Source organism: Panthera uncia (assembly GCF_023721935.1).
Source record: "Panthera uncia isolate 11264 chromosome C1 unlocalized genomic scaffold, Puncia_PCG_1.0 HiC_scaffold_3, whole genome shotgun sequence".
NCBI classification, from domain to species: domain Eukaryota; kingdom Metazoa; phylum Chordata; class Mammalia; order Carnivora; family Felidae; genus Panthera; species Panthera uncia.
In genome coordinates, this window is record NW_026057584.1 from 15,309,334 (window position 1) to 15,329,557 (window position 20,224).

At 41.6% G+C, this 20,224-nt stretch overlaps 1 long non-coding RNA gene across 1 annotated transcript; it reads left to right on the forward strand.

Moving 5' to 3' along the window:
- The first annotated feature begins 6,885 nt into the window (after positions 1-6,885).
- On the forward strand, positions 6,886-10,548 carry LOC125911757 (uncharacterized). Its single transcript, XR_007454438.1, has 3 exons — positions 6,886-7,006; positions 7,398-7,495; positions 10,079-10,548. It is a non-coding gene; the product is annotated as an uncharacterized LOC125911757 (long non-coding RNA).
- The last annotated feature ends 9,676 nt before the right edge of the window (positions 10,549-20,224 follow it).

The following is a 20,224-nucleotide window of genomic DNA, read 5'->3' on the forward strand; positions in this document are numbered from 1 at the left end:
AAAAAAAAAAGTTAAAAGGAAATGATTCAAGCCACTTCTGCATTGCAATGGGGGACAGTTCCATAAAAAAAGTGGTGGGTAGAGCTTTCCACTAGAGGATCTATCATCCACGCCCTACTGATTGAGAAAAAAAAAAAAAAAAGCTTTCCTGGTCGTGGTCTGGAGGAAGAGTATTACGTTAAGAAATAAATAGAAACTAAAAAATGCCACACAAGAAAATAACAGATAATTCTGGAAATGAACCACTCAAGGGGGTTCAGAAGTCAGCAAACAGAGAGGGATAACATGTGTGGGAAAAAGTGGATCACTGACAAAATGATATTTATTTATTCATTCATTCATTCATTCACTTACTCGCCCTGCTCCCCTCTCTCCCTACAAAATGATATAAAAAATTTTTTTTAACGTTTATTTATTTTTGAGAGGGGAGGGGAGGAGCAGAGAGAGAGAGGGAGACACAGAATCTGAAGCAGGCTCCAGGCTCCAAGCCGTCAGCACAGAGCTGGACGCGGGGCTCAAACCCACTAACCATGAGATCATGACCTGAGCTGAAGTCAGACTCTCAACTGACTGAGCCACCCAGGCGCCCCTACAAAATGATTTTTAGAAGAACAAGAGGATCTCTGGCACAGGAGAAGCTATAGTAGGTAAGGAAAGTCCTAGAATATGTATTTTGAGGGCCTGGTTGGGGGAGACACCTGTCCTTATAACACAAATATACATATATATTAATCAAAGTAAAACACTCTCTCAGTTAAGTGATGGGTGTTTGGGTTGTCACTTCCACTTTCAGCAAGTTCCCAGAAGTCAATCGAGGAAGTGATCTGGAAGGGACAGAAAGGTCAGGTAGATATTAAGTCCTTGAGGAAGTGCTCCAGAAAAATACATTGGCAGAAAGCCAATAGTCGCCTAATGCTAAGTACATCAAAGTGTCTATATCATTCGCCTCACTTTATCTTACCCGGTAGGCATTTTATCATCTCATATCATCGCAAGAAGGGTGAGTACAGTACAATAAGACATTAGGAGAGAGAGACAGACCATAATCGCGTAACTATAATTACACTATATTGTTATAATTGCTCTATTTTATTATTAGTTGTGTTGCTAATCTCTCACTATGCCCGAGTTATAAATTGAACTTTATCATCTGTATGTATGTATAGGAAAGATCATACCGTGTGTATAGGGTTGGGTACTATATGTGCTTCCTGATATCTACAGCAGGTCTTGGAGAACACACCCTGAGGATCGGGGAGGGGGGGGTCTACTCCATATCTTATGGGCTCTGTTTCTCTGGAAAGCCCTGATATATATATGTGATCTCTCGGAAGGGCACACAACACTGCTCGTGAGGAGAGGAACCAGGTGGGTGGCTGACGGTGGAGACAGAGTTTCCACTGCATGTTGTCAACCATTTACAATTTTTGAAAGCTAGAAATGTACCACCTGCTCAAAATATAAAATAAAATAAATACCAAAGTTTAATGAGATTTGCTATGTGTGGTTATTAGTTAATATTTTGCATTATGATCCCATAAAGAATGTTTTGCTAAAATAGAAATCTCTGGAAAGGCAAAAAAAAAAACAAAACACTAAAAAAAATCAAGCCAATTTTTTTCTCTTTTAACTTTTTGTTTTGAGATAATTTCAGACTTACAGAAAAGTTACCCAAAAAGTAGACGATTCCGGCATCCCTTTTACCCAGGTTCCACTTATATTGACATTTTATATAAACACAGTCCTGTTACTAATGCCAGAAAATTCGTGTTGATACAATATCACGAACTACACTACACTAAGCTAAACTTTTAGCCAAAGTACTAATATTGATGCCATACTAAGCATTTAGAAACTTCTTTCTAGATGGCCAAAAAAAAAAGTCCAAAAGTGAGAAATCAACCAGTTTCTAAAGTTACCTCTTTTTTTTTTTACCCCCAATGTAGCATTCAAAGAAAGTTTTGTAATTGTCTGGGTGGGAGAAGGGGCCATCAGGGTTACAATTATGCAATCTTTCTTATCCTCCCACTTGGCAAAGTAGTGCCAATTTCTCAGCACTTTCGAGACTTCAGTCTTCAATTTGTTTTCAGCAGAGCCCAGGCCAAGTGGTGATGGATCCTACTTTCGCCTTCTCTCCCCACCTTTTTCATTCTGTGACTTTCCGGTTTGAGCTCCATCTAGGCACACAACCTTCTTCTTCTTTTTTTTTTCAATTTTTTTTTTAATGTTTATTTATTTTTGAGAGACAGAGACACAGCATGATCAGGAGAAGGGCCGAGAGAGAGGGAGACACAGAATCCGAAGCAGGCTCCAGGCTCTGAGACGTCAGCACAGAGCCCGACGTGGGGTTCAAACTCACAAACCGCGAGATCATGACTTGAGCGGAAGTTCGACACTTAACCCACTGAGCCACCCAGGAGCCCCTAGGCACATCACCTTCTTAGGGAGGCCTCAGGATGGACGCTTTTGCACACCACCTAGACCTGTCCTGTTCCCCGGCTCCCACACACCCTTCCAAGTCAATCTTGCCTGGCCTCAGTCTCTGATGAATAAATATTTGATAAAATGTTGGTGCTGGATTAATATGCTGCTCCTAGGGGAATCTCCCTGCGATATGGAAATTCTAGAAGCAGCATGATACCCTCGGACCGACCGCATTGATGGGGGAAGGGAAGGGAGATAGGGAAAACTGAATGGCTGTAAAACTCTCACTAATAAGCTGTGTGGCTTCGGCCACATCACTCAATGGCTCTAAGTCTCATTTTACTGTAAAACAAGAGAATGAAACTAGATGAATATTTTAAAAAATATTATTGGCATTAAAGATAGCTTTGAAAATCTGATAAAATAAATCTATAGGCCATACCCTCAGGAAAGTACACATTGTGCTTACATTTTTTTTTAATTTTTTAAATGTTTATTTATTTTTCACACACACACACACACACACACACACAGTGCAGCGGGGGAGGGGCAGAGAGAGAGGCAGACACAGAATCTGAAGCAGGCTCCAGGCTCTGAGCTGTCAGCAAAGAGCCTGACTCGGGGCTCAAACTCACGGACTGTAAGACCATGACCTGAGTTGATGTTGGACACTTAACTGACTGAGCCACACCAATGCCCCTGTGCTTATGTATTTTTGAATATCCAAAAGGGATGATAATATCACAAAATAGGAGGTCACAGACATTCCTCTGCATTTCACACTCTAAAGATGACACTGAATTTGTTTTACTCCCCATGGGGCCTTTATTATACAGATCAGTGTAATGTGTAGAAGGGAGGACTGGAAGAAACAAGAGAGGCTAGGTTGATTCAGCTAAGAATCAGAGTGCTAATGTAGAAGGTAAGCAAGAATAGGTCTGGCTAAATAAAATGTACTTCACCAAAATTACAAACTTTTTTTTTTTGCTTCTGAGGACATTATCAAGAAAGCGCAAAAAAAAAAGGGGGCATCTGGGTGGCTCAGTCGATTGAGTGTCCAACTCTTGATTTGGACACTCTTGCTAAAATAGAAATCTCTGGAAAGGGAAAAAAAAAAAAAAAACACTAAAAAAAATCAAGCCAATTTTTTTCTCTTGATTGATTTCTCTTGATTTGGCTTTTTTTCTTGATTTGGATTTTTTCTCTTGATCATGGCTCAGGTCATGATCCCAGGGTCATGGGATTGAGCCCCACGTGGGCCTCCATGCTGATCATGGAGCCTGCTTGGGATTCTCTCTCTCTCCCTTTGTCCCTCTGCCCTCCCCCCTGCTTGCACTCTCTCTCTCTAATATAAAAAAAAAAAAAAAAAAGAGAGAGAGAAAAGAAAAGAAAAGAAAAAGATAAAGGCAATGAAACAAACCCCTACAGAATGAAAGAAAATATTTACAAATCATATATCTGACAAGGGACTTGTATCTAGAAGGTATGAAGAACTCACAATTGAACAATAAAGAGGCAAATAACCCTATTTAAAAATGGGCAAAAGACCAGACTAGAAATATCCCTAACAAAGGTATACAAATTGCCAATTCGCTCATGAAAAGATGCTTCATATCATTAGGCGTTAAGGAAATGCAAATCAACGTCACAGTGTTGTTGGGAATGCAACAAGGAATGCAAATCACATTCTCACCCACTAGAATGGCCTTGATTAAAAAACAAAAAAAGATGGACAATAGCAATTGTTGGCACAGATGTGGAGAAATTGAAGACTTCTTAAAAAAAAACATGTATGTATGTATGTATGTATTCTTTTCAAATTTGTATTTAAATTATAGTTAGTTAACGTACAGTTCAATGTTGGCTTCAGAGGTAGAATTCAGTGATTCATCATTTTCATACAACCCCTAGTGCCTATCATAACAAGTGTCCTTATTAGCACCCATCACCGTCTATCCCATCCCCCACCCCCATCCCTCTATCAACCCTCAGTTTGTTCTCTGTTGCTAAGAGACTCTTATGGTTTGTTTCCCTCTCTCTTTTTTTCCTCCCCCATATGTTCATCTGTTTTGTTTCTTAAATTCCACCACATATGGTTTATATGGTATCTGTCTTTCTCTGACTGACTCATTTCACTTAGCATAATATATTCTAGCTCCATCCACATGGTTGGGAAAATCTCATTCTTTTTGATGGCTGTGGAATACTCCATTGTATATGAATATCACATCTTCTTTATCCATCATCAGTCGATGGTCCCTTAGGCTCTTTCTATAATTTGGTTATTGCTGCCAATGCTGCTATGAACATCGGGGTGCATGCATCCTTTCAAATATGTATTTTTGTCTCCTTTGGGTAAATACCTAGTAGTACAATTGCTGGATTGTAGAGTAGTTCTATTTTTAACTTTCTGAGGAACGTCCATACTGTTTTCCAGAGCGGCTGCGCCAGTCTGCATTCCCACCAACAGTGCGAGAGGGTTCCCCCTTCTCCGCATCTCCCCAACACCTGTTATTTCTTGTGTTGTTCATCGTATCCATTCTGACAGGTGTGAGGCAGTATCTCATCGTGGTTTTGACTTGTAGAGAAATGGGAAGGCTTATACACTGGTGGTGAAAATGTAAACGCGTTTCAGTGGCTGTGGAGAACAATTTGGAAATTCCTCAAGAAGTTAAACATAGAGTTATCTTATGACCAACAACTCCACTCTTAGGTATATACCTAAGAAAATTGAAAACGCAGAAAAAGTTATTCACAGAAAAGCTTGTGCATGAATATTCACAGCAACATTATTTGTAATATCCAAGAAGAGGAAAACGCAAATGGCCATCATCGCATGAATAGATAAACAAAATGTGGTAAATCCATACAATGGAATATTATTCAGCTATAAAAAACAAATGAGGTCAATACATTATACTATAATATGTATGAACCTTGAAGACATTATGCTGAGTGAAAGAAGCCAGACACAAAAGGCCACATATCGTATGAACCTATTTGTGTAGAATGTCCAAAAGGTACAAATTCAGAGAGAGTCAATAGATTAGTGGTTGCCAGGGGGTGAGGGAAGGGATAATGGGGAATGACGGCTAGCGGGTTCTAGTTTCTTTATGGAGTGATGAAAATATTCTGGAGTTAGTGGTGATGATTGTATAACCTTGTTAATACACAACCCTCCCCCTGGAATTGTACCCTTTAAAATAGTGAATTTTGGGGCACCTCGGTGGCTCAGTCGGTTAACCATCTGACTTTGGGTCAGGTCATGATCTCGTGGTTCGTGGGTTCGAGCCCCGCGTCAGGCTCTGTGCTGACAGCTCAGAGCCTGGAGCCTGCTTCAGATGCTGTGTCTCCCCCTCTCTTGGACCCTTCCCTGCTTGCACTCTGTCTCTGTCTCCCCAAAATAAATACACATTAAAAAAAATAAAATAAAATAGTGAATTTTATTGTATGAGAATTATATTCAGATTTTTTTTTAAAAGGAAAGGTCAGGAGGTAGAAGGGGGAGAGAATAAATAAGGAAGATGAGGGAGCCGGTCAGACTTTGGGGAAGAAAGAGAAAAGGAAGTTCAAGACCCCTGGCCTTGTATGAAATGTGAGAGAGATGGAGAGGTAAAGAGGGTTTTTAGGAAGTTTAATATGTATCTGGGATATATCCCACTCTCTTTTGTTAGATTCTTCAGAAATTACATATTTTTAAAGAATTTTGGAATTGGGGGAGGGCCCTGAGGGGCGCCATTGGTTGAGGGTCCATCTCCCGATTTCAGCTCAGGTCACGATCCCAGGGTCGTGGGATTGAACCCTGCACTGGGCTCCAAGCTGAGCATGAAGTCTGCTTAAGTTTCTCTCAATCTGCCCCTCTTCCCCACTCGTGCTCTCTTTCTCTCTGAAAAAAAATAAGTAAATCAAAAATAAAAATTAAAAAAAAAGAATTTTGAGTTTGAGTTTTGGGATATTGAATTGCGATTGGTTCCAAAATAATCCACTTGTTTTTGGCTTGCACATTTATTCAGTCAACAAATGTTTATTGAGCAACTACTGAATGGCAGGCCCCATTCTGTGGACACTGGGATGCATTGGTGAGCAAGACACAATGAGGTGCTCTCCTTCTAGAGCTTTATAGTCTAGGTGTGTGTGTGTGTGTGTGTGTGTGTGTGTGCTAGCATGCCCGTGAGTACAGCTCTCACACAGACTTGATGAAAAAAATAAAAATTCCAAGGGCTACAATTTAGGGATACATAAAGCCCTTAACGCCCTTGGGTTGAAGATGACCCAGATTCAGAATCCTTGGCCAAAATAATCTCTAAATGTCCCTTTTATCTAAAAACAAAACAAAACTGTAATTCATGGAACAGGTTTGAGAGATGTAAAAGTGATAAGGCCTCCAAATTAAGTATACTGTTGAGATCCAGGTCATCCTATTGATGAAGAATTTGCAAAATGAACAATGCTAACGTCAAACGTCTTAACGAACTGCCTCAATTCTGTCGCAGGATTTCCTGAGGGTCCACTGTGCCCAAGACATTGAGATGGACACAGAGAGACCCACACTTGGTGGACGCTAAAACTGGAAGGCACTTTGGTAACGATCTAATAATGACTTCAATCCCTTCATTGTATGGAGGAGGAAACCGATATTCAGAGGCTCAAGTAACTTGGCCAAGTTCCCACAGTTGCGTAATCACAGATCTGGGATTACAGCCCCGATGTCCTAATACTAGGTTCAGTCAGAGCATTCACTTAAAAATAATGGATATGTTAATGGAAGATTGTCTATTTACTAAATCAAGGACCTATAGTTCTCTCTGAAACAATATATTGCTTCTTAATTCTGCCTCTACCAGTTAACAATAATGAAACACCATTTTGTTTGTTGATTTTTCCCCATTTATTCAGTTCTCTCTCAAACAATGTATTGCTTCTTAATTCTGTCTTATCAGTCAACAGTGATTGATTTTTTTTCATTCATTCAGCACTATCCCAGGCACCATGAGGAATGCAATATTATTCAGACAGAGCCCTGACCTCAAAAAGCTAAAAATCCAAACGAGGAAATAAGACAGAACCACAAGTAAGTACGATGTAGAGTAGATCTTGGTGACACCGTTAGAGGCTACTGTATGTCATGAGGTCCCAGAGGAGTGGAGTCACGTCTGCTTGGGAGAAAGAAAAGCAAGAAAATATATGCTGACCTCACAGAGCTTCAGAGGAAGAACTTCTGGAGTGCATGGAAATTGTTCAAGTCTTCAAATACAAGTTTTCTATTTATTAACAAACATGAACTGTAAAGGAAAATCAGCAGTTTCCTTAAAATCACCCAAACAAATGATCTCTAACCACGGGACACATTTTCTTAACTGGCTGCTGAGACTTTTAGAATACTTCACCAATCCTCAGGGCAAATATATCTAACTGCACCCACGTTGACCTCAGTTGTGTCTATACTTAGAGTAAGATTAAAGTACTTAAATTCTGTTCCCTCTAAATTGATACCTTTAGCCTTCATAGTTTAAGTCGGCCGCTGTAATTGTGTAGGGGCTTTTCAAACGGCAGTGTTATATGAGTTTAATGAGACTTGATAGCTTGAAATGGAATAAATGCCTTAAAAAAAACCCTTCAGTTTATTAAGTTATAATTTAGATGTAGCAAACATCACACTTTTTAGGTGTAAAGTTCCATGAGTTTTGGCAAATGGGATGATTTTTAAAAACAATTTTTTTTAATGTTACTTATTTTTGAGAGACAGAGCATGAGTGGAGGAGGGGCAGAGAGAGAGGGAGACACAGAATCCGAAGCAGGCTCCAGGTTCTTCAGCCCGACGCGGGACTCGAACGCACGGACCGTGAGATCATGACCTGAGCCAAAGTCGGATGCTAACCGACAAAGCCACCCAGGTGCCCCACAAATGGGATGCTTTTTATTGTGATTCCCACAGTTAGATTAGCACAGTAAAGATATGCAGAACTGAATGGAGAGAGACAGGCTAGGAAGCAGTACTTATGTACAGCTAACATTTCCAGCATGCTCCTTTGTTTGTTTGTTTGTTCTAATGTTTATTTTATTTTTGAGAGACAGAGAGACAGAGTGTGAGCAGGGGAGGGGCAGAGAGAGGGAGACAGAACCCAAAGCAGGCTTCAGGCTCTGAGCCGTCAGCACAGAGCCCAAATGCAGGGTTTGAACTCGTAAACTGGGAGATCATGATCTGAGCTGAAGTCTGATGCTTAACCGACTGAGCCACTCAGGTGCCCCTTAAGTTTATTTATTTCTAAGAGAGAAAAAAAACCAGCATGCACTAGCGGGGGAGGGGCATAGAGAGAGAGGGAGAGAGAGAATCGTAAGCAACGGGGGCTCCACCTCACAAACCATGAGATCATGACCTGAGCCGAAATCAAGAGTCAAACATTTAACCGACAGACACCCAGGTCCCCCTCCAGTATGCTCTTTATATGCATGATCTTACATCTCCTTACATCTCCTGTCCCTATAGAAAATATTCTTTTATAATCTCTAGAGATGCGAAAACTGCAGCTTGGGGAAGTCAAGCTGGCCAGGGGCACAGACCCAGGAGGTAGCAGTCTCCCAAGCAGGGAGAATTTCTGGCCTCTGTCATTAAGTAGTTTAGAGATTAGGGGAAATTCATTTGGCCCCTTAGGGCTTCATTTTTCTCACGTGTATAAAGAGAAGCTTGGACTGGCCTTCTAATCCCCCGGCACACCTCTAATTCCCTATCAGAGCCCCACCATCTTGGTTCGCAAGTGGAAATAAAACGTCTGACCAGCAGTGGCCCCCCAGGGCTGAAATACTTAAACAGCCCCAGCAGTTAAAGAAACAAATAGAAATGCCACACAGGCTTGGACGGAGCCCAGTCTGCTCCCACACAGACTCTTCCCCTCTTTCTCGACATAAGCGGCTGGCACAGGGAACAAGGACAATGCCATCTCCTGGAGTTCAGGAGGCCAAAGAAACAAATGGCGAGGAAGGACATGAGGCCTCAGTCCAGCAGAACAATGTGGCCAACTGTCTTCTGTTCTGGCTTCTCCAATCTCGTCACATCTCCACAGACCACAGATAAAGAGATTTGAGTCGGCTGAACCACCCTCGTTCTCTGAGCTTTCAGTCCTGTGGTTGCCAAACCATCCTTCCAACACATCACCCCACTTTAAATGCTCCCTCCTCCCACCACCCCGTCTCAGCAATCAAAGTTCATTATTGTCTGGTAGTTCTGGAGGGAAGTATAAAATAAGACTGGAGAGCTGGGGATAAGTATGCCTCTTCTCTCTGCAGCATAGAGTGAGTGGAGACCTAGTTCCAAATTCTGACTCAGCTACCAAATGGCTGTGTGAATTGGAACACTCTACTATCTTTTTTTTTTTTTTTAATCGGGACTGAAGTCAACAAGTAAACTTTATTTCCCGTATAATGATATTCCTTTGGGGGTGCCAATGCTAAGAGACCTGGAGGGGAGTATTACATCTTTCTGGCCATACATCACCTCTGTACTTTACTCTCTTTCACTGTTTAAGGCAACTTTTATCCACGGAAACCAACAGAATATCAGGCCCTGTGGACAGGTCCAATGCGGTAAGAATTGAGAGGCAAACCTAATAGGCTTAACCCTTTTCTCATTTTTGCCTATTGTTGGCTTGTTTTTCAGGGAATTTCAGTCAACGTGGTCTTCTTTGAGGCCTTTATGTACATGGGAGGTACTCAGCAAATGCTTCCTGATCATCTGTCATGGGAACCAACAGATAAAGGTGAAAATGGCTCAACCCAGCATGGGTGATTAAAATTTAAAAATCAAATTTTGTAGGGTACAGTTCTTTGTGTAGTGGTACAATGTCTGACTTTTTTGAATCCTAAAATGTCGAACTTATCGAAGGACTCAACTTCTACCTTTGGAGGATGAGATTAAGAATAACTGCACAACACTCCTGCAAAGACCAAGAGAGACAGGACACATAAGTGCTACGCACAAGTTGTAGAGTATGGTTCCCTGACCCATTACACTCGATGGCACTCGGGGTTAAGGATTATAATTTGACGAGTGCATTGAGGGTAAATGGATAAGGCAGCCTAGAAGGAGTTCTCGCTGCCCCAGGGACCCTCATAGTACTGGCCGCTCCTACCACCCCAGGCCTCTCCAAGCAACCCCCAGGGATGAGGGGGTCAATATGTCGTCACACCTACAAAACCGTATGTCAAGGCACACGTCTTGAGAAGCTGTTTTAAACTTTCATACAAGTGTACAAATGGAATGGAATGATCATATTGATGTGAGTAAATCATTTTACCTTCTTTCACTCAATGACCACAGGGGACACTGCCTAACCACGGACATTACATTATTTGTAAAAACAATACAATGACATATTTTGGACCCATGATGAAAATAGGAATGCTTTTGGTTGCACAAAACAGAAAACTTGGCTTTTTCGTTCTTGCATAACAAATGCACCTTGGCTTTTTTGTGCTTGCATAACAGGGAGACTTGACTTAGACAGTTACTGCTATCAGTTTAACATTTGTTGATGCCAGAGCTTTGGGTTGGTGTCTTGGGAGATTCCTTTGGCCTTGCCCTTGTGGCTTCAAGATGGCCACAGAGAGCTCCAAAATGACATCGTCCAAAGGTATCATGCGGAATCTCCCTCAGTGCACCAACTCCTTATCAGGAAGAAAAGAACTCCCCAGAAGCCCCTAACCAGACTCCCTCATATTTCATTGGCCACAACTGGAACACGTGGGCACTCTTAGCTTAGAGTAAGATTGAGAAAGCAAGTATCTGACCTGTTTAGTGGGATGCCGGTCAGGGAGGCGGGGTTTTGAGAAGCCAATTTGTAGTGTCTGACTTACTGCTCTGCAAAGCACTTCTGGTGAGAACTTAAAGGGACATACAAGCCTTCATTTCCCAATATCATCCAAACAAAATGACTTCCGATTATTAAAACATACAAACAAAATTATTTTTAAAAACAGAGCGTCTGTGCGTTCTACAACATCTGCCAACTCTCTGTAGATATTTGGCAGCTTGGTCTATAATGGTTTGCTCAGATTTCTTAAAATAGAAGTTCTCACTTTCCCTCCTGAAAGTTTCTGGACTCTTCCAAATGCCTTCATGTCTTAAGTCTGTGAGTTCCCTCATAAACTGCCTCTTCCCCCTGGTCCGTCTGTATCTCTTCTCACTAATTACTTCACATAGAGTCTTCTTACACATCTCGTGCACCTCTTGCGAAGAAGTAGTCTTGGCAATATGAAGTAATAACATTCTTAATTAAGGTATATGCGAAATATTTTAGAATGATATTGAAACTAATAAACGTCTGAGAATGTATTTTTCTGCTATATGCATGGATTAGCAAATCAAATCAGCAAGCCAAGTATTGGCTTATAATGAAAAGCAGCAGCCCCTGCCTCCCCTCCCCCACCCTCCATTCCCACTTCCAGAGTTGATAATTTTCAACTCACTTGCCCTTTCCTTGATGTATTTTTTTTTTTTTTAAGTAGGCTCCATGCCCAGCATGGAGCCCAACACGGGGCTTGAACTCATGACCCTGAGATCAAGACCTAAGCTGAGATCAAAAGTCGGATGCTTAACCAACTGAGACACCCAAGTGCCCCTCCTTTATGTATGTATATCTACATTCTTTCTTTTTTTAATGTTTATTTATTTTTGAGAGAGAGATAGAGAGCATGCAAGGGGCAGAGAGAGAGGGAGACAGAGGTTCCAAAGTGGGCTCTGAGCTGACAGCAGAGAACCCGATCCAGGGCTCAAACCCATGAACCATGAGATCATGACCTGAACAGAAGTCAGACACTTAACCAACGGAGCCACCCAGGGGCCCCTGTTTATACCTACATTCTAAATTACATGCTTAAATTGCTATTTCTTGGCTTTTTTAAGATGAGACTTCATCTGCTGGCTCTCTTCTAAGCACTATGAGGATTTGGCTCCCTCTTACATCCCCACACCTATTTTTGTCCTCCCCTCCCCCCATTATTCTCTATAGTTATGTCACTTTCTCCATTCTAAATGCTCTTCTGTACATAGTGTTCTGTTCTTGTTTTATTGTTGTAAACTCTTCTCTTGTCTCTCTAAAGGTAAATTTTCTGAAGTTTCCCTCTCTCTCATGTTCCTTATTTGTTCTATTTCCCGTTGAAGGCATTCTTGAAATGTCTGATGATTCTTGAATCTTCCTTACGGACACCAAAATGCTGACCAGCAGCCCTGTGTAAATAGTTTATTCGTTGGTGGGCTTCAGTAGATTGTGGCAGATGGAGACCCACATAAATTGGAATCTGTGGGTCTTCTCTCTTGGGTTAGTGGGTTTCCCCACAGAGGAATTATCTATTCTCCTATTGGGGTGATAGGAAGTTGGTGCTGAGGATAGTGGGAACCTAGTGTGGGAAGAGGGTGATGGGAATTACCATTCAAAATGGAGACTGTCGCTCAATCAGCTTTAAAGGCACCTCACCACCCCATCTCTCTCTACTGAGCCTGGTATTCCCAGAGTGTAGAATTTCTCTAGAATTTCCAAGAGCAAAACTCTTGTGCTCTGCTCGGGTAGGGGCAAGAGCTGCTGGCTTTAGGGTAGGGAATCTGTGAGTCTTCTCCTTAAGGAGATTTGTGACGATCCTCTTTGGTTTTGATCCCCTCCACACCCAACTTCAAATAGTTGGTGCCCTCGATGGGTTGGCCTTCCAGAGATCCTGCAATGGGAATCACCTGCTTTTTACAGGACTCTTCCCCCCGACTCTCTCTGGCATTAAGTTTCTGCCTTTTCTGTTCTGGTGAGTCACTTACCACTTGTCCATCTGTTTTCCATCTTGCGAAATAGTTTTGACATCACTTTCTCCTCTTACCCCTCCCCTGCTCTCTTTGACATTTTTTTTTAATCATTTTTATTTTCACTTGAGGAGTTTCATAAAAAACAATAAAGACTTGTGCCGTTCAATTTGTCACGTTTAACTGAAAGTAATAAATGTTTAATTTTTAGGGGTCCAATTTTAGCTGGGCAGACATCCACCTGTCTACTTATGTATATATGTGAGGGTCTGTTTTTGGAAACAAGAAAAAAAATACATATTTATATCTCAGGCAAGAGAAAAACTATACTTTCCAGCTTCCCTTGCTCTTGCTGTGCGATGTGGACTAAGTTCAGACCAATATCGTGAAAGTGGCAGTGATGTGTGCACTTCTGAACCTTGGCCTTGACAACTTGGCACTTCTCCGCCCTCTCTCTGTTTCCCCCGTGGGCTAGAATGTGAACGGGGTGGCAGCCAGTGTCAACTGTACAGATAAGGACAACACCCGAGGGGACGGTGGAGAAACAAATGGAAGGCACTTTGTTGGTTTTTTTTTTTTTTTAATTTTTTTAAATTAAGTTTATTTATTTATTTTGAGAGAGACAGAAACAGCATGAGTAGGGGAGGGGCAGGGAGAGAGGGGGAGAGAGAATCCCAAGCAGGCTCCGCGCTGCCAGCTCAGAGCCCAACGCGGGGCTCGAACTCACGAAACCATGAGATCATGACCTGAGCTGAAACCAAGAGTTGGTGGCTTAACTGACTGAGCCACCCAGGCGCCCTGGAACTTTGTTTTTGAATAAACCCACCCACCATCCTGGACTGTTCACCTTCAAGCTATTACATGAGGAAGAGATTAATGTCTTCAGGCGTCTATAGTTTGCGGTCTCTCTGTTACAGCAGCTTAGCCCATACTCTACGACCCTATTCAGTAGTGCCCGAAACAAGTCTATGAATAAGCTGCACATCTATTGCCTGTGGAGATTTAAAAAGATACAGAGTCCCGGACCCCACCTTCCCAGATTCTGCTTCAGTCAGTCTGGGGTAAGTTACAGAAATCTGTTTTGTTTGTTTTTTAACTACCTAGATTTCTCTGATACATTGCCAAGCTGATGAACCACTGACCACGCCCAGTTTCTTATAAAACATTTTCCTCACATTCCTATGGTTTTTTCCCATTCCTCATTCATTCTCTGGAAGTCTCCATATTCTCTTCCCAGTTCCTTTGTTAAAAGTCAAAAAATTGTTTAATGTTTATTTATTTCTGAGAGAGAGAGAGAGAGAGAGAGAGCATGAGGAGGGTGGGGCAGAAAGAGAGAGAGGGGACAGAGGATCCAAGTGGGCTCCGTGCTGACATCAGTGAGCCCAACACAGGGCTCGAACTCATGAACCATGAGATCATGACCTGAGCCTAAGTCGGACGCTCAACCGACGGAACCACCAAGGCACCCCTAAATATCACATGTTAATGTCACCATAGTGGACCCTTATTTTTGCCTTTCCAGAATCTATTCACCCTGATTTCCTTTGGGGACCCACTTATCCTTTATTCCCTGTCCCACGTGGTTTAGAAACCCAGCCAGCCCCACAATGTCCCCATCTCTAGGGAAGGGACACTCAACCACAGAGCCCAGGCAAGTCAGTATATCCCCCCCACCCCTTGACCACAATGATGCATTCAGGGATGGACACATGAGCCAAATCAGTTCAACTGAGACCCAATTCTAGGAAAAAGAGTTCTTTCTCCTTTGGGAGTGCTGATCTTGTAGGATGTGTGCCTGCTGTTGTTGGTGCCTGTCTTATGACCATGAAGGGAGTCTGACAGAGAAGTCAACACAGTGGAGAGAAGATAGATGGAGACAGACTGAGTTCTGATGATATCATGTCAGCATCTGGATCCACGCCTGAATCCCTAGACCCTTCAGCAATGTGACTCAAATTTCTTTTATGAGGAGGGAGAGAGTGCTGCTTATTATGTATATGTATGTACATATTATATATGTATAATTATATGCATATATTACATGTAGTATATATAACATATCATGCCTAGGTTATATCATATGTATATATGTCTACATATGTACGTATATAATACTTTTATACTTACATACAAATACATACACACACCATGATTATAAAATTAACTGTAAAGTTCAAAAGAGGACAGAGAGTTTCTAAGGGAACGAACAGGTAACATGTTATAAATAGTTTCAAAAAGAATAATCATTAGATCAACATATCTAATATACCATTCTTCTGTTTTAACCACTATCTAGGGTAGCATTATTTCTGAATTTTCATGAAGCTCATACAAACAGACCTTTGAGCAATTATGCAAATGTCTGGGCTACAGTGTTAATAATTATCTGGTTCCAGTTCTACACTGCATTCTAGAGTTTTCTCTGTAGGTCTGATCCAGTTTTGCAGTCACTATAGGGCAATTTAAAACAAAATATGTAAACATATATAAAGATCTCCTGACCTAGAATATCAGCGATACAGACTTTCTGAGTTAAAGGCATCTGGTAGACTTTAATGTGTTCATGACAAAGACCATGATTCGGAAGCAGAATTTGCTTGCTGACATCAGGAAAATTAAGGTAGGCTTGATAGGTTGAGCTTGTCATCACTTTCCTATATTCTATATTCAAGGTACAGAGCCTATTTGCAGCAGCTATACGGTGTCCCCCGCAAACTGTTCTCACCCTCCCCTGGGGTCCGCAAATCAAGTCAGGTCGGCCTCCTGTTTTTATATAGCCTGCGAACTAAAAATGATTTTCACACCTTCGAATGGTTCAAGAAAGATCAAAAGAAGGTTTCATGAAAAATACATGAAATTTGAAACTCCACGTCCATAATAAAGTTTCATTGGAGCACGGCCACATTCATTCATTTATAATTATCTACGGCTACTTTTGCACAACACTGACGGAGTTGAGTAGTTATTGACTAAGCTATTTACTATCCTAGTCTTTCCCGAAAAAGTCCACTGAGAGACAATGCTGGAGAGAATGGGAAGTCAGTAGTCATTTTCCCAGCCATATCTGTACCTGGGGGTGACCCATGGGACCCAGTTTCGACCAATGAGATGTCAAGTAAGGTTTGCAAGAGGGATCCTGGGAAAGACAGCAAGATTTCTAGCAAAGTAAAGGAAGAAAATGGACACCTTTCTTCTTCTTGTGGTATCTGGAGGTGTGATGTTTTTTGCCTCCACAATAAAACAAGCATGAGGTTGACATTTCTATTTGCTATATTATTGGCTATATTGGTGGACGAGCTAAGGCTTTCTTGAGTCTCTGGAGTAGGAATTGATTTCAAGCAGTCTCGAGGTTTTCTAAACCTAGTCTCAAGAATGGTCACTGGAAAGAATAAGTTAGATGCTTGTCATGGGAAACTTTCTGTTTTCTTTAGCAATTTGATCGTGGTCATGCAACCCCAGACTCCAATTGAGGGGAGTTCAACTTCAGTCTAAGTTAAACCTGCCAAGGGTCTTGGGGTGGGGAGGATATAAAAAACAAGTTTAAAAACTGTGTCTTAAGATTCAGTGTGCTCATTTAATGGTGGCAAAGATGTAAAAGGATCAACGATTGCTAGTTTCTATCACTCGGTGGAACTTCTGTGTAGGAGAGAGAATTTTATTATTGTAAGTGAATACTCAAAATTGTATATTCTTATATTCAGTTCTCATTTTTATTAAGTTTCATGTGACAGTTAAGAGTCTCAAATCTCTCAGAGAGCTATTCCACATATGGTTCTTTTGGGAATAAGGCATAAAAAATAAGATTTGAATATATATATAGTTATTAATAATTATATTATTTATATAGCTATGTTTATATATTTATACTAATATAAGTATTATGTTAACTATTATGTTATTGTTTATATATACAATATATATTTAACAAGTAAAGGGCAGAAAAAACAAAGTAAAAACCTACAGTAAAATGGAAACCAATTTGACAATAAACTTCATATATTGAAAAAAAAAATAAAGAATGATGAAAATTAAAAAAAAAAAAAACCTACAGTAAAGTTTATGTAAAGTTTAGGGTATTTCCTGACATTTCAGATTTCTTTTTTTTTTAATAATTTATTTATTTACTAATTTACATCAAAGTTAGTTAGCATATAGTGCAACAATGATTTCAGGAGTAGATTCCTTAACGCCCCTTCCCCATTTAGCCCATCCCCCCTCTCACAACCCCTCCAGCAACCCTCTGTTTGTTCTCTAAATTGAAGAGTCTCTTCTGTTTTGTCCCCCTCCCTGTTTTTATATTATTTTTGCTTCCCTTCCCTTATAACATTTCAGATTTCTAAGTATAACTTCAGTTCCAAAAGTTCCAGTCTCTAAGCACCCCTTCATTAAAAGTATTTTAGAAATCCATTATAGAAGAAAATAATTTCTCCTTGAAGAAAGAGAAACTGAAGCCCAGAAAAGACAGTCACAGTCACATATACACACAACACTCTCCACAGGACCCAGGCTCTTTGGGAATATTCACTGTCGTTAGTTTTGAGGCCACTCAAACAAGACAGTGCGTTAAGAAGAACTCACAACAAAATCCCACTCAAAGGTACAGAGACCTTCCAGAACCTTTAAGACCATCATTCACATTGAACATACAGAGACTGAGAAATTTCAGAGTATCATAGGATACACAGCTAAGTTGGAGATTCATTTTCCAAAAATTAGTTTAAAAGCTAATCTCTGAAGCATTTAAAACAATTTTTTTAATGTTTATTTTTGCGAGAGAGAGAAAGAGTGAGTGGGGGAAGGGCAGAGAGAGAGCGGGGACAGAGGATCCGAAGCAGGCTCGGTACTCACAGCAGAGAGCCCGATGTGAGGCTCAAACTCACGAACCATGAGATCACGACCCGAGTCGAAGTCAGACGCTTAACTGACTGAGCCCCAGGTAGCCCTGGAGCATTTTTTAAATAAAATGCCTCCCTGTTGTCCCTCCCAAAGGTGGACAGAACGGCTAGCTGTGCCCTCAACACCAGGGCCGTGAACTCTTCTGCCTTCCTGTCCACGGTGTCCCACTTTGCCTGTGACTGAGGGGGGCTTCCCAGGACGGGAGTTTTCGCTGCTAAAGCCAGGCAAGTCCAGGGCCAAAGCTCCGGGCTGGTGCTGCTCTGGAGACACTTGCTTCCCTCTCTCTCCAATGAGATAGTTCTCTAGTTATGGGCCCAGAGAGGGGAGCACACAGGTCCCGCGCCTTGGTGCTTTTCACCAAGTCAGTGCTTGGTCAAGATCGTCCAGTTAACTGGGAAGATGTTCACAAGAACCGGGCCCTGAACCTCTACCTCCACGCAGCACCCGGACTTCTTGCATTTACTGGCAGAAACACACCTTGCAGCCCCAGCCTCCACCCCTCCATGAGAATCTTTGAATCGCTGGGAAATGCAGGAAATTCCAATGGAATCTAGTAACCACAAACAAAGCTGAAAGTAATTCTTCAGTGGACTCTTGCCAAATAATCCTGGCAGAGACTATCCCTGATGGAACTCTGTGAATTAGCAGAAAACACATTACATACCCCAGATAGAGGATCAGACTGAAGCCACTGCGTCCCTAATTCACAAAAACTAGAGCCCAGAGCAAAGAGAAATCACGGGCAGGATGGAAGAGAAATTTCTCCTTTGAAATAATGGCCCCGGGGCGGTTTCTAAGCCTATCAAGATGTGGAAAAGGAAATAAACCCTGCAATAGAGCCAGGCCAAAAGGATGTGGTAACAGCCTCAGAGCGATTCAAAAGTTCAATGTCAACAGTTCCTTATGAAAAGCATTTTCTCTGGCCACAATTGACCAGTAGGGCACGCTGCTTTGCATAAACTCTGTCATCTAAACATCTAAACTCAGCTCTGTGGCCAAATCATCCTGATGGTTTGGTTCACGGAACTCTCAACAGTAACAGTGGAAACAGATAGTTGTAAGGATCCCAGTGCCTATGGAGATTTGAACAAACGCGACTTTACCATTCTGTTTTCATTTGCCTATTTGATCTTTGCAGTCATTGCTATCGTATCATCTGTCAACTTGGCACAGCGATGGGGGCAGAGAGGGCTTTCAGGGTCTCCCATGATTTTCAGCTAAGATCTGCAACTGTCTAGCTGACTAGGTCAGAGTGGAGTCATGACACTAATCAGGCAATAGCAAAGGTCCTAATCATAGTGGCCTGGTAGGGCTAAGAACGTGTGGGCTGTTCATGCAGGAATCACTCCTTCACATCACCAGCCAGCGGCCAACGAGAGGACGTGACCTTCCTCCCAAGGAATACCATTTCCGAGATCACACCTCTCTTAGGCAGCACCAGATGCGGTCCTGTCATCTGTTACTGAGAAGAAGACCCTCTGGGACAGGGACACACCGTGGAGTAGAATGTGAACGTTCCTTTAACGGGAAGTGTATGATGGTAAGACGTCTGTCTCTTCCCTGGGGCTGTTTCTCCTCCCAGCGTCCTCCCTTCCTTTTCAATGTTTCCCTACTTCTGTTGTCCTTGACCTTACCTCTGACAGACCACAAGAGGTCCTTAGTTGCTTCTTGCAATTTAACTTTGCCCTCTGCTTCCTTTGGAACTGCTTTGAAGGCCTGGCTATGCTTGTGTCTCAGTTTGACACGGTAGGCGGCTTGCTACAGAAACGTACGTCCCGTCTCCTGCGTTTATTTGTCATAATGATGGCACTGAGTTCAATCACCTACCTACTATTCAAAATAAAAATCAAACTCGTCCGTAAAAGTATAGCCAGTTCCCGAATGAATCACATTTACTTTGATTCCCAGTGATTTAAATCTCCCTTGATTTGGGTATTATTTCGATAACAGTAATGACTATGTATCTCCCCATCAATGTCTCTATGTACGTAATATATAAACCCTTCTGCAAATCCCACTGAAATTATTTAATATGACGTAACATTCTATGTTTAGGAATTCAATGTTATTTTAAAATTAAGTGAATTTCAGATGACAAATTATATGATCCCACTCTTATAGAGT